This window comes from Cheilinus undulatus, linkage group 20 (assembly GCF_018320785.1).
Source record: "Cheilinus undulatus linkage group 20, ASM1832078v1, whole genome shotgun sequence".
Taxonomy (NCBI): Eukaryota; Metazoa; Chordata; class Actinopteri; order Labriformes; family Labridae; genus Cheilinus; species Cheilinus undulatus.
Genome location: NC_054884.1, coordinates 20,114,041 through 20,129,236, shown reverse-complemented (window position 1 = coordinate 20,129,236; position 15,196 = coordinate 20,114,041). Strand labels below are relative to the sequence as shown.

Sequence of the window (15,196 nt, the reverse complement as noted above, 5' to 3'; positions counted from 1 at the left end):
TGAGGACAACCACATGAGCACTACTGCAGTATAGTTTATTATTGTTGTGTACCAAGGCTGCCCATAAGTAGGGTAAAGGGCAAAGCTTTCTGGGGCCCAGCCAAATGGGGGCCTCGTGGTCAATAAAATTATGGTTCATCCTTTTTTTTAAAATGTAATACTTTTCGTAAAGCAGAAGTACCTTTTGTTGGTCATGTTAACAATTTGAATCACCACATTGAACGACATTATTTGAAAAGGTCAGACTTTTTAACCTAACTTTAAAGTGGTTTAAAGCAGGGGTGTCCAAACTATGGGCCACAGCCCATTTTTGTTCGGCCCCTAAATTTCTCTAATTTAAATTAAATATGGCCCTCAACAGAGCATGAAGCTTGTGCTACACTGTATTATTCTTCTTTGTTTCCAAACAAGGCAGTGCTACCATGCAAATCCTGTAAACAAACATTTTGACAAGGATTTTAAGCTGTTTTTCAGGACGAAATTGAGACCACACAATAAATAGTAACATATTGGTAACCAAAATAACAAAGATATCTTAATTTATAATGTTGTAATGGGTTACAGCAGCAAATAGCCAGTAATAGCCAGAGCTGACCAGGGCCCCCCTAAATCTGATTGGCCTTCCCAGATTCCTTAAAATGATTGGCCTTTTGCCTTGTCAGCCATCAACTAGCCATTTATGTACACCCAATCACTGAGCATATCTTAACCAACACTAGATTGGTTTAGCTAATTTTAATATCAAAATGAGATCTATAAAAGTGGCCCCACCATCCTTATATATTTCTGTATCTGGCCCTCAATGGAAAAAGTCTGGACACCGCTGGTTTAAAGAGACAACATTGGGCAGAAAAAAGTGGTGGAAGGAGTGAAAATCGGTTCCAAAAATTAGTTGAAAGCATCAAAAATGGGTTAAAAGAGACCATAATTGACATGAAAAGTTGTGAAAGGGGTTAACAAGTGGCCAAATGCTGTCAAAATGGGTTAAAATAGGCACAGGAAATGACAGGAAAATTGGTGAAACAAGGCTGAAAGTTGTTAAATTGTGTCTAAAAGGGTACAAAATTGGTTGCAAGTGTCAAAAATGAGTGGAAAAAGTGTCAAAGTGGGTTGAAGGGCCAAAGTAGGTCCATAAAGTTGGCAAAATGGGTCAAAAAGTGGCAAAAAATGTGAAAAGGCTTTAAGAGGCAAAATTGGCAGGTAAAAGTGTCTTAAACGGGTAAAAGGAGGCAAAAAATAAAAATAAAAAATGGCAACAAAAAAAAAAAGCCTTAAGAATAGGCAACAATAGATGAAAAGTGGCACAATTGTCTCTTGGCAGTCAAGGTCAAGATCAGGCATCTCTTTTGTCCTGGTCTTTCCACACCTGGTGGTGATACACCCAGAGACTGCTGGTGTTTTTCAAGCCCTTAGGACATCCACAGCACAACCAGGAGCTTGTTGCAACCCTACGACCCACCTGTGCTGTAACCTTAGCCGTGCTTACCCGCCATACCCACCCCTTACTCCGCCCTAAGGGTGTGGGTCATTGTTTTTTCCTCTACATATTATTTTCCCACCCCCTGGTAAAATGCAAGGACATCCAGAGCACAGCTTTAGATGTGTCAATCCTCTTGATGCCTGATGATACCCTCTGGCAGGCTTACTTGCCATCACATGCCTTACTTCAGCCTCAGTTTTTGGCTAAAATAATCCTAAAAGTTCTTCACATTACTGTGTATATATATTCAAAGAAATCAAATAGGGCATTGTTTAAGAAAAAATGAAAAAGATTAGGATGGCGGAGTGGAGCCCATGTAGTCTTAAACAGATATCTTCAGTTAAATCTAGAAAAGTCCAAAGACGGCTACGTTACCAGACTAACAAAGTATCCTATCAAGATGTAAGGGAAACTGTAATTTTAGACATTTTAATGAGCAGTTATATATATATATTAAAAAATTCGTAGTGTAATTGGTCCCTTTCCATGTCTACCACTCCTCCTGAAAGCGCCACAATCAAAAACGTAGACATTCACAGAGAGCACGTGAACGCAGCATCCCGCTGAGTTTCGACCAATCAGAAGCGAGAAGGCATTTTAAGTTTGAAGTTGTTGGACCTGGGTCTGCCAGCAGCAGCTCTCTGTGACTGCCGCTGGCTCAGCACTGCTTCGCGGGCAGGAGAGAGTCGTGTCGTGTTGTTGTATCAGTTTCAGTGGAGCGTGAGAAAAGAGAGCCGTACTTTTATTCCGAAAGGACAAGGTGTCACTTCTCTGTCGTCTTTTTCTTTTTCATTGTCCTCGAGGACGCGCTCGTGCCGGCTGAACGTTAGTCGCTGACGTGCTGCGGTTAATGTTAGCAGGAACTTTACAAAACATCACGTATGCTACCTAACTGTTTAAACCTCTGCGTTTTTTTTCGTGTGTTTTGTTTGAACAGCTGTAGTAAACGTACTTCCGTGGATTTTGTGTTTCCAGACGTCTGTTCAGACCTCCATAAAGAGTTGCTGGTAAGTTCCGCTCTTAGAATGCACTATTTATGTTGTAACGTTTTAATACCTATGCTGTTGCCGTGCATATTTTTATGCTATTACCCAGGTAAACTGTTAGCTAACTTTCGCGCTCTCATGTGCATTTAGGGGCATTTTAATTTTAAAGTCAGGTATCTAGATAAATTGCATAGTGTTGTGTCGAAACACACACTCATCAGCTGTCATCGCATTAGTCAGTTTAGTTTCCTTCCTTATTCATTAACCCAGTTCTCACGTTGACAGTAGACTCAGCCCTCCTGCTGTTTAGCCTTACACTGTTTGTACTGTTTGTGAAGGCTTGTACGTTTGCACAAATTCACCCTCAACTTAATGCTGCACAGCAGCTATTTCATTTATGTGTGTAATTTTTAGAGCTACAGTAGCTCCTGTGTGGCATATCAAGTGGCAGATCCCCTAAGCCTGCTGGTTTTATCCTTTCCCCCGCTGTCCTACTTTTCACCAGCATATACTCAACAGAAACCAGTTGAGTCAAGCTTGTCTGCCCTCTTTCCACAAGCAAGATTGAGCCCTAAGACAGCTCTCCAGCCCCTCTGCAAACAGTGACAGAGAGGCAAGAGCATTTGGAGTTGTTATACTCCAAAACCACCTGGGAAAACAGAGCGATAAGAGAAGGCTGAAATGGCCTCGTGAAACATATTTTCCCACTTTAATGATTGAAATTATGCCACTACAGACTGGATTATGTAAGTAGTGTAGAATCAAAGTCTTGTTTGCCTGTGTCACACTGCCACAGCTATGCAAATGCTTGCAAAGTACTTGGGTTATGTGTACATTGGAGATTGAAGAGGCCTGTTTGATTTCCTTTGAAAATGGTGACTGCACTCTTTGAAAGGTGTTGCCTTTGTTTACTCTTTTTTCCCCCCCTGAGCAGTCATGCTCCTATAATTTTAACTCATCCTGGCTTGCTCCCTTGCATGTGTCAGTTCTGGTTTTTATGCCAAATAATATGATTTTAGTGAGAATGTGCAGTTTTACTCTTTATCCAAAAGTAGTGAGAAAAAGTGGGGAAACTCTGTCCCTGAAAGATTTCTCTTACTCCTTCTCCTTCATACTTTTCCCGCTGATACTATTTTTTGTGAATATAATAAAACTCATTGAAGTTTTATATCCAAGGGCTATGATGTTTGAGGTTTGCCAGGCTGTAATTTTCCCACTGACTCCATGAGCTGTGTCACAGCAGGTTTTCCACAGAATTTCCCCAGCCAGCTGCTGTTGTGCAAGTCAGGAAAAGAGCTGATAGACTCCTTGATAAGACATTCTCCAAGGCTCTGAGCAGGACAGCACATGTTTAGACTCATTAATGACAGAGCATGCTACTTTCTGTTACTGTTGTTTAATAGCACAAAGGTAAAACACAGGCACCAATGATCCATACCCAGCTTGTGCAGAGCAGCTGAAGCAGAGCGAGTCCAAGCAGGGAGTGGCTGTTTTTTTTTTTTTTTTTTTCATTCTTCCACCCACATAATTCTGCTGCTCTTTACCTGCCCCTTCTTTGGACCATGTAAAGACCCCAAACAAAGAGACAGACGCTCCATTGTTGTGGAACAGAAGTGAGCGTTAAGTGTTATCATTTACCTGAACGCCTTGTGCCATCACGTTGCCCCTGTTGGGATCTTGTTACTCAACACAGAATAGAAGAGAAGTTCACTGGAAATGAGGGTATCCTGCTGCAGAGACTTGTCTTGATCGACACTTAAACATCACCATGTTAGCCTCTTTGTTCTTCAGAGCAAGTTGGCATGACTAATGGATAAAAACTTCCCCTTGGCATGGTCTCAAGATTAAGTTTACTCTTAGGAGCAGTTTTTGAGGAAGAGAAAAAAGCTTTAAATTACTCTTAAAATTAGGGATTTGCTTGATTAGCCAACTAAACCATGAATCCTTCATCAGTCAGCATCAGAACTACTAGTTGGTTAAAGTAATTAGCGTTTTTTTATTCCACAATCCCATTCAGATGTTTCACATGAACTAGGGATGCTTGATATTATTCGCATGTTATTGGTATTACCAGAAATAAGCTTGAAATTAAATGTCATAGCAGATGGAAAGTTTCTGCCAGTATTAAAAACCAATATATTAGCCACACATATTGGCAATTTATGTTATATACCAGTTTAAAATGTTGTGAAAATATAAAAGTATATTGTCAAGTACAGTTTGTTGCTTAGGGCTTTCTTCCTCCTCCTCTCCATGGTGCCACAACACTCTTTAACTCAAATGAAAATAACAATGAACTTGTAGAACTGTTAGCATCTCATGAGAATAGTGCAATTTTGCACTATTTTTATCTAGAGAATGGAGACTAATGCCCTATTTGCATGGGATGAGTAATACTTAGGGACCGCTGGTAATTTGTAATAATCTCACAGGAGGGCTGTGTTTTTAATCCTGTGTCTGTAATTTGAGGTGTAAAAATTCCAGGGCAAATTACCTACCATATTTCAGCACACACAGAGGTCCACAGTTCATTCTAATCCTGTGTGAATCGGCATCTCTGTAATTTAGTAGGGGTGGGAATCACCAGTGGCCCCACGATATGATATTATCACAATACTTGGGTCATGACTCGATATTATTACGATTTTAAACATTTTGCAATACAGTAAGTATTGCAATACTATATATTGCGATATACCATTTTTTTTCAACTGTTTGGCAAATTTAGCATTAAGCCCTTTTCACACCGCCCCGCGGCAACTGGCCACCTCCAGTCCTTTTAATGAGGGACAGGCGGCACACGGGAAGTGGTTTTAACCACGGCGGTAGGACCCAGAAGCGGTTGCCGCCCACATGAACGCGCACAGATTTTGCCCTGCTGCTCGGAGTTCACCATGTTGAACTTTCTGGCGGCATCCACCTGGCAGCAGCCAATCACTTCAAAGGAGGATGAGAACCCAGAAATAACAGGCTTTGTGGGTCCAAGCAAACAATGGAGGAGCTCATAATGTTTGTGTATCCTGAATATCCTGAGCTCTACAACACGGCTCTACCATCGTACAAAGACAACCAGAAGAAAAATTGTGGAACCAACTATTGAAATGTATTTTCTAGAGGGAATTATTTTGATGACGGAACTGTATTTTTCCCTTCGTTTTATAGTACGTTATACATGTTAATATACAGAGATTGTGAGGTACTCTACATGTTTTTTGGGGTGGGGCTGTGATGGACTTGTGGGTGGGCTCTGCTGTGACGTTCACCAAAGCACCTCTATGTCATTGCTGCCTCGTACCGTGGTGGCAGCAGCCGCTTTAAAAAACGCTCGGCATTTCGGGGGACTCCTCTGGCAGGGAGGCGATTTTCAGGGTAGTTAGTGCGCAGCGGTGTGAAAAGGGCTTTAGTCTTGCCTTCATGTTTGGCATATTTTAACAGTATTTTATTTTCATGTTGCACGTCTTGCAAACCTCACGTGTCATGTCCATCTCATTCATGCCCTGCTTGCATTCCTAATGTCCTTCCCCTGGTGCTGCCATGTTTGTTGTACTAACTTTCTCCTGCTCTATGACTGTCACCTCTGCTGACCTCACTGGAAAAACAATTGTCCAAATAATTGATTTTATTTTGCCATTATCATTGAGTTCAGTTCATATTAGCAATTACTTTGAAAAAAATCGATACTTGGTGGACAAGACAACACAATATCTCACCAGACTAAATATTGCGATACCATGCTGTATCGATTTTTTTCTCCCACCCCTATAATTTAGGGTGGTGAATGTGATTTTGTTACAGTCTGTGCGACTTTTTCTGCTCCATTTACTGATTGAAAAATTAATAAAGGCTTTGAAGGACATTGTTTGCAAAGTTTTGACACATCTAGGTTATAAATAGTGCTTCACTTTCAGTTGATTTCAGCATATTTGTAAAAATGGCTTTATTTTACATTATTTAAACTGTAGTGTCCAAATGTGCATGTGCACACTGCTGCTCTCTTCCTGTGCATGGCTCCTCTGCTCTTCCTCTAACAAGTGCCCGATCTTGGCCATACATTTCATGCACAACACAAGTTACAATTTGAAATGTGTTGCTTACGTTCAGTGGTTAAGCTGGAACAGCTGATCTCGGCGAGACAGGTTGTTGTGGATGCGTAACGATCCAAAGTGAATACAGTGCAGAAAAATGCAGAATAATAATATTTTTGCTTTTGCCACATTCAGCACATTAAAAATCATAACAAATGCATGTCGTTTCCAAATATATCTGTTATCGTGAACCACTAATTATCCATGTTGGCTCAGAAGAAAACAAAATCATTCGACCCCTATTTTATATTCTTTGCACTGGATATGCCTCACATCCATTTGGGCAACTGCCCATCTGTATGAGGGAAGGGCAGAACCTTTGGAAAAAAAAAAATCCCAGAGGGTGATTGGACAAACCTTCTGCTAAGTGCAGTTGTGTTCTCACATAAAACTCTTAAGTTTTTTGAAAATTTTCAGTATGTTCTGCATTTGTGACTAGCTGTACCTTTACTTTTAAGCCTTTTTCTCAGTAAAATTTACAAGTGAAGTAAAAACAGGCAAATGGGTGAACTGAACAGGAACTTTTAACTTTTATGGAAAGTTTTCCCAAATGTAAGGCAAGGGATAAGGATGTTTGTTTCACATGACAAGTAAAATCTTTGTACTGTTTTTCTGCATGTTCTTTACCACATATTCTTTGAAACTCCAAATCTATCCAAAACAGTGTCCATACAGTTTCACATTCTGTCGCCATGTCTGTTGCACTTTTAACTCATTGAGTGCCATTGGCGTATATATACGTCAAAGTGTTTTTTCGGCAGCTGGCACAAGGGGGCGCTCTCACGCTCCCTGTGAGTAATTTTGGGGCTTCTGGGTTACGTAGTCGGAACACTGCAGTTGGAAGTGAGGGTAGATCAAACGTCAGAGGTGGACACCCTGGGGTCAAAGAGCAGAGCCATTGTTACGGAGGTAATCTAAGCTAAAAGTTCTAACTTAGGTGCTGGAAGAAACTTTAAACTTTTGCCTGAGAAATCGCTTACTCACTGAAACCGACACTGAACTTAATGACAGCGAATCCAGGGATCGGTGCTTTTTATTGATCTGCTTCGGCCGGCAAAGAGGCTAAAGAATGCCGCAAGGTTCCCCCCCGTGCGTCGGAGAAATAAGGCAGCCTCTCACCTGCTGGATGCAGGAGAGGACATGGGTGTATAGGGAGGTCATGTGGAGGCTGCCCAGCTCCAGAGTGTGAATGGCATAGCGGTGACTGGAAGCATTTTTATTTATTTTACAATAAAATAACATTTGTAATACAATTTTCAGATGTCTTTTATGTCACTGAAGGCAAAATTATAACATTCAAATCACTGTTCTGCTTGACAGACTCTCTTTCACAAAAATGCATTTTTCTCAGCTTTCTAGAAAAAAAGTGGTCTTTTTGGTGAAAGTAGCCTCTATTCAACTTCAGATAAATCAAGAACGGAACAAGCTACAAACAAGCGTTTTTTTTCCATGATGAAATGGAGAGTTTCTTCTTTCATTTGAGCTATTTGGTGTTTTCAGAATCATAATACAAAATATTCTGTGGATTGAAAGATGACTCAAAATGGCCAAAAACGCTGGCACAAGGCACTTCCCATTTTATAAAAGGGCTGGCACTCAATGAGTTAATGTCATGCCTCCTACACAGAGAGAGAAGTGAATTTCAGGGGCAGACTGTCCTGAAATCTTCTGGAGTACATGGGGAAAACAGGCTAGGATGTTCTGCTGCTGCTCTGCCAGCCCTGAAAAATGAACGTGTAACTTTGATATTTTTTTTAAGTACACTGCATTAATGCACCTCCTACCAAGTGAAGCCTAAATGTGAGATAATTGAAGCAATGTTTAATAAAAAGCTGTTAAATTAGGATTGTTCTTCAGATTTAATTGGGTGATTTGGGATTTAACAAGGCTCTTTAAGTGTCCAAATAAAGACATTTGTGGAGCAGGTAGACTGATTACAGCAGCAAAGATTGACATTTACATTCAATTTGGATTGGCAGTTTGATGCCTAGATGACTTTAAATGATTTCCTGGAAACAGTTTGGGGAGGAAAAATCTCTTTTGAGTGGTTTTGATTAAAACACCTACCTATTAGCTTTCCAAAAGGTTTAACATAAGCCTCCTGTAAAGACCTACACAAGGGGAAGGGGATTTAATGAGGAATATTTTGATATTAATATTAAAATATGTCATTAATATTTTTAGTATATATTCTGCTAAATAGTTTTATTTTTACAGTTTTAGTTCTGAACTTTAAATGATTAGAATAATTATGTAACATGATATAGTGGTAAAAAATTTGGCTCACATAATTCAATTGTAAAATACACCCACCTCAGCCCAATCTGTCCTCTCTTCATAGGTCAGACCTACCCTCTCCACTCAGCTCACAGTAAGTACTGATGTGGGCTGTAAAGCCAGGGAGTTCTGCAGTACAAATATTTACATAAAGCAAAAGTGATGTAACAATGTAAATGATAGGAAATCCACAGGGAAGTGTGCTATGGTTAACCCACATGCTAATCTCCCCTAAGACATATTTATAAACCTAGCTAGCAGTTAGAGGGGACAACTTCATGCTTCATCACCAAGAGTATAACTGTATTTGCTCAGAAGAACCTCCCCTCAGTGACGTCTCATACCGCTGTATTATTTGCATTGCACATAAACATATGGTTGTACTTTTAGACTTTTATTTGATTTGTGCACATAATAGTTTCCATGCACAGGGGGAGCACTACGCCTCTCCCATCCTACATTTTGATTTTTTTAAACTCAGTTCCAGAGCTGGATTTCATCTGACACCCTCTTCAACCCGAAATAAATTCCTAAAATAAAATGTAAGAGTGTTTTGAATTAAAGTTCAAAAGGAGTGATTATAGGGAAGCCTTTCTTGCATGTCAGCTTAGCCTGAGCATCCATGTGAGTGACAGATGTTGCCATTAAACATCCATTAATAAAAACAAGCACAAACAGATGGATATTTGTACCCTATAGAGATTTAGTCAAAGCTTTTGCTTTACCGTAGTAGAAATATTAATGTACACTGAAAGAGAAATTAAAATGCTGGTTTGATTTAATCATGAAAGGAAAAGTTTATGTTAGAGTACTAAAACAATGTCATGCTTGTTTCACTTACTCTTTACAGGTTTTGAATGTGTTTAAGCTACATTGCCATGAACCTGAGCTTTCCTGGGATTGAGGAAACTGCCCAATTTTGAGGTTTAAACAGTATAAATATCTGTCAAAGATAAAATTTAAAAAAAAAATCCTATGACAAAAAAAAACAATGCATCTGCCAGCTGTACCATCAACCACACAACATTACCAACCATATTTTATTTCCTTACATTTCATTTTGAGCTGCCCGGCAGCACACGGGTTAATGCTGTTGCCTTATAGCAAGAAGGTCCCTAGTACGCTTCCTGGCCAGGACCTTTCTGTGCGGAGTTTGCATGCTCTCCTCGTGCATGCATGGGTTCTCTCTGGGAACTCGGGCTTCCTCCCACCACTAAAAACATGCTCATTAGGTTAATTGATCAGTCTAAATTGACTGTAGGCCTGAATGTGAGCCTGGTGGTCTGTCTCTATATGTCAGCCCAATGTATTTTCCTATAATTGTCAAGTTAAAAATGTGCACCATCAATGCCTGTTAGCCTGTTAAAGGCAATTTCAATTAAAGCTGCAGTAAGTGATTTATTTTTAGTATCGTATGCCCAAAAAACAAAACAGCCCCAAACCATCTAACAGAATAACACAGTTCTACCACGCCTCCTCGCGTTGCACTCTCACTTGAGGAAAACCAGCAAGAGCCGATGCTCCAGCCAATGAGGAGGCTAGCACTCGCAGCCATTCACGGCTCAGGCCAGAGGGAGCGTTTCTATTGGTCGCTGTAGTAGGTGCTCTTCTGCCTCTCAGCTCAGTGAGAAGTCGATACAATGGCGGAGTTACCAGCAGTGTTCGGTGCTATGTAGAATTTGATTATGCTGAGATGAAGTGTTTTCTTGCCTGCAAGCCGGTCATTGATTTCAGTGGAAATGCGAAGCAAAACCACTCCATGAGAGCTTTGCCACGTCAGTATTCAATTCAGCGGACATGCTCATCCACAAGAAGGTATTTGAGAAGAGGGGCGGAGCTACAGAGCTCAAACACGGAGAAGAACAGGAAGGGAGGGGAGTAGAATTGATTCTACACGGTTCTCATCAAATGTTACGTACTTGAGCTTTAAGTACTAGCCTCAAGCTAACAAATGTACAATCCAGGTCCATCTCATAGAATCTTTGAATTTACTTGCAAGTGACTATCCAGTAGTAGTTTTCTTATTTATCAGCTGTAGCTTTCATTTTTTTATATGAGTCAATACTAATATTTTGCTTTTTCAGCTATTATCTACAAATACAGATATCATGTTGTTAATAGTATCCTGCAACTCCTCACTTGTTGACATTCTTTGCGGGGGTTAAATGACAGTATTGATACATCTCCATTGTACGAGCTTACAGCTGTTTAGCTTTGCATTAAGCAAATTTGGAACAAAAATGGATTGATCAAAGAACAGTGAGACTAATAAAAAGAAACAAATAGGGATAATATCAGACAGATTTTACAATATAAAGCACAATAAGAAGTGTAACTGACACTAGATTTCAATGACTAAATAAACTAGTTCTGTAGTTAATACTTTTAGCGGCATTTTACAGTTAGGTTTTCAGTTAATCAGATATTGTGATGTATGATTATGTGGTTGTCTTGTCAAATATCACAGTATTACTTTATTTTGATTTCATGGTAGACCATGTATTGTATAGTACCATGAGTTACCCTGCAATTCCCACTAGAATTATAGGCATATTTATAAAATAAATCCCATTTTATGTTGAGGAAGATACCATAGGCTGTTAATTACTTCTTATACAGTCTGTGGTGGATACCACCAGCTTATGCAAGCCGGTGGTATCCAAACTAGACCCCCATGTGGTAGAGGAAAATATTTACAAGGCCACCGTCCCTCATAATGCACATCAACAAATAAACTTGTGTCAAAATAGCCTAATTTAAAAAAAAAATCATGCAGGTGTATGTAGTAAAAAGAGGAAGCATGGCTATGACTTGTCATATATCTCGGTGTTGTTATGGTAGTCCCGATGTCTGCTGTAGAGTCAACATTCACCCTGCAATCATTCTGAAGTAACCTCACAAAATTTGCTGCTTTTATAGCATTGCAAATAATATTGTTTTTATTTAGAGATGACACTGAGAATCACTGTAAAAAGCTAAGCAGCTGCTGTCTTCTTTTTTTATCACACAGACATTAACACAGGCATCAGTTTTCATTCCCAACTCTTGTCAGTAAAGGGCGTTTGTAAATTTAACAAAACTTTAAAGCATTAGTTTATAGCTTAATACTACTACTGTTGGCTAGCCCAATAAGCAACAGATTTATTTATTATTACACAGCATTTGAGTCATTTTATATTTGCATTTATAATACAAAGAAAGGAGAACAGCATCAACCGCCTAAGTCAGTCCTATTCACCATGCAGTTCTTCCTCCTGGTTTTTTTTTAATCTCAGTAGTTTAAATGGCATTAAATGGTTAATACCACTACTGTTAATTCTCCATCTCTTAGCCATAACCCATCCCCCTGCAAGACAGGACACCCCCTTAACCCTCTCCACCCCCTGCTCCGTAGCATTCCAGCTGGCCAGATGGTGTCTGCTCTTCTCTGCACTGCGGACGCCAGAAAGAGAGAGAGGGAGAGAGAGAGAGACAGAGAGACCCCATGAGCAGGATTCTCCGGATGAGACATTCCTCCCACTGACTGCTCCCTCCCGCCTCCTCATGTCGCCCTCTTTCTCTGCTCAGTCTTGTGTGTATTGTACAGGCGACTACTCTGGGGATGAAGTCCATGTTGAGAAGCTGTTGACAGGCGGAAAATCACATTAGAGAGAGAGAGAGAACTCGGACTTTAGTTACTGTTGAGGAAAATGAGATGAAAGGAATTATTATGATCAAAATGTATGGGTTTATCATTAATGGTATAAATATTCAGAAATATATATATTTAATTTCACTGAGAAATCTGTGATGTTAACCATTTCCTAAGGGAATATTGGACTTTGGTGCACAAGTGTTAACAGGAACTGGTAAAAGAAATTTTTATGGCTTCCAAGTTCACATGAAAAAATGAGCTAATACTGGCCGTGTAGAATGTAGTTTAAAACGCTTGGATACAGGTACCAATGAATGCCCTGCTTGACTGTTTAATTTTTTTTTTACTTCTCGCATTAAATTGTCAAAGTAAGCATAGTTTAAGTGATGCTGGAGTGGAAGGCCACGGTGCAGCAAGGGTAGGAGATGGTGTGAAGATAAGAGCTTTGACTGTAGCTACTACTGTACATCTGTCCAGTGAAAACTGTGTGGGTGTTTGTTTCTGGCCCACATAAACACCATTAAAGGAATACAGTGCAGCACAGTGTGTGTGCATGCATATGATCCACCTTCTAGATAAAGCCCCATAAATCCCACCCTTCCTGCTTTAGTCTACAGCTTTCTATTTGGAGGAGTCAGAGTGTTTCTGTCATGATTGCTTGTCATTGTGTGTCAGTGTGAATTTGATTGTTTGCTTTCCCATACGTCACATTTAATGACTCCTTTGAAAGCAGGAAGTAAGGCACAAAGAGCTTGCCTGTTAAAAAAAGGGGGAAAACACACAGATCCTCCTGTGTGTAGCCTTATGGAATCTGAATGACACATGCTGTTTCCCTTCTTTGTAGCAGATTTCTAGGAGACTAAGCAGCACACTCTCTCTGCCTGGTAACAATAGCTGCCCCGCCTGGAGCAGGTCTGTACAGTTTTTACAGTGTCAGTTACTCAGAGCAGAGTTCAGGCATGAGCACCCAGGGGGCTGTTATGTCAACTGGCTCTCGGGTGACCGGCCGCCGTCAGCGGGACTTCTGGTAAAAGGGATTTGAAGGGGGTTTGTGTCTGTGTGAGAAAGAGGGGAGGGATGGATTAGGTTTTTTTTTGCTCCCCATCCTCCTCCTCTTCTGCAGATCTTGTCTTCCCTTCAGCCCCCCTCTGTACCACCAGACTGGGGCCCCTTGGCACCCTGGAGACACATGCCCCACAAAGCCAACACATCCACCCCCACAAACAGCCCATTCTCTCCTTCAGCCCTTTCCATCTCTTTCCTCTTTCCCTCTGCTCTCTTGACCTCTGCAGCTCTCCTCATTCTCTTGTCGTACCCTCCCCTCTTCTGCTCTTTTGATCCTACACAGCCCTCTTCTTCCTCCAGTCCTTCCTCTGCTTTTTCCCTCCATCTCTTTCTCATGCATGTTCCTATTGTTTTTGGAGGAGTTGTTTTAAGATTTTTTTGCCATGTTAAACAAATGCCCCTTGACTGTTAGATTCAGTGTTTGAAGCTCTCTATTAGCAGCAGCCCATTTGAAAACGGTTAAGTGTTGTGCTCTCAACAATCGCAATTAAAACTTCTCCCAGTGGTTGGATGGAGGCAGGGTGCTTAAACCACCATAAAAGCTGGGAGATTGCTTTTTAATGAGAAACACATTTGGTACTCAGTATGTGGTTGATTGTTGTATTAACGTGGCTTTAAATAAAATGTGACACGCCCCCTTCCTGGGATGTTTTCTGATGCATGTGTTGGGTTGGATGGATCAGTTAGCAGCCTCATGTACAGCATGGAGTTATTGGATTAGGGACTGGTGACCTGTACTAAGTCCTATCTGCTTTCAATGGTCAATTTCATGGCCTAGTTGCAATAATGCAGACATGCACTCAAACATGCAGCTGTTCAATCCTGCAGGTGTTTTGATTGTCAGCAGCTGTCTTGATTCCACACTTTACTGATGCATATCGATCAGAAATTATAGGATATCGATCTAATTCAGCCTTGAATGAGGGTTTAATTATGGCTTTCTTTGCACAGACAAAGGGTAGCTTAAGCAATCACAGGACCAAACCTCAAAGCAGGGAGACAATACTTTGCTTGATGATAGTTACCAAAATTGGCCGTATTCACCTAAATTTATTTTAAAATTTGCTGGAAGTCTCTTATATGCCAGCTGTCTCACTAACCATGTTTGGCACCTGCATTTTTTTAGTGAAGCAGAGTTTCCACTCCCCACCCTCTTCTTTCAGGAAGAAATGTGTGTCAGGAGCTAGCTGCATCTTTAACAGCTTTCTCTCTTTTGGTACAACTGAGAGAATTCACAAAGCCTTTAACCTGGTTGTGATGCTTGTGGTTACTTTCGTGTGGATTCCTGGAGGCTCACGGTGGCATAGAGTTGTCATGGTATAAAGTGTTGGTGCTGAACAGATAGCGTTTCTGTGCTCTCTCTGTAAAGGTGTATTTTGCTTCTAGGGCCGCCCATAAGGATGGATAGAGGGGGTGTCTGGGGCCCAGAGGTCAGCAAAACCACAGTTTATTGTTAAGTTAAGCTTTGATAAGTAAATTGAAACATTGAATGATAATCTCTCTTCTCAAAGCAACAAAAAATTGTTTTTCTTTTATTTATGCTGTAGTTCAATATAGCCCTTTTTGAAACCAGATAACCTTTTTTGTAATGTTAAGAATGTTGATGGGCTTAAAAGCTAAGCCACAATGTGCACGGACGTCAGGATGCTAAAAGTAAGGCAGAAGAGAC

At 40.5% G+C, this 15,196-nt stretch overlaps 1 protein-coding gene across 3 annotated transcripts in view; it reads left to right on the top strand.

Moving 5' to 3' along the window:
• The first annotated feature begins 2,097 nt into the window (after positions 1-2,097).
• svild (supervillin d) overlaps positions 2,098-15,196 on the top strand; it is a 68,118-nt gene continuing 55,019 nt past the window's right edge. For 2 of the 3 annotated variants that reach the window (XM_041815392.1, XM_041815390.1), the window contains exon 1: positions 2,098-2,487. The gene's annotated coding sequence lies outside the window, so the exon portion shown is untranslated. Of the gene's footprint in view, positions 2,488-8,892; positions 8,923-15,196 lie in introns of all 3 variants that reach the window. The other variant, XM_041815391.1, reaches the window with a different exon arrangement.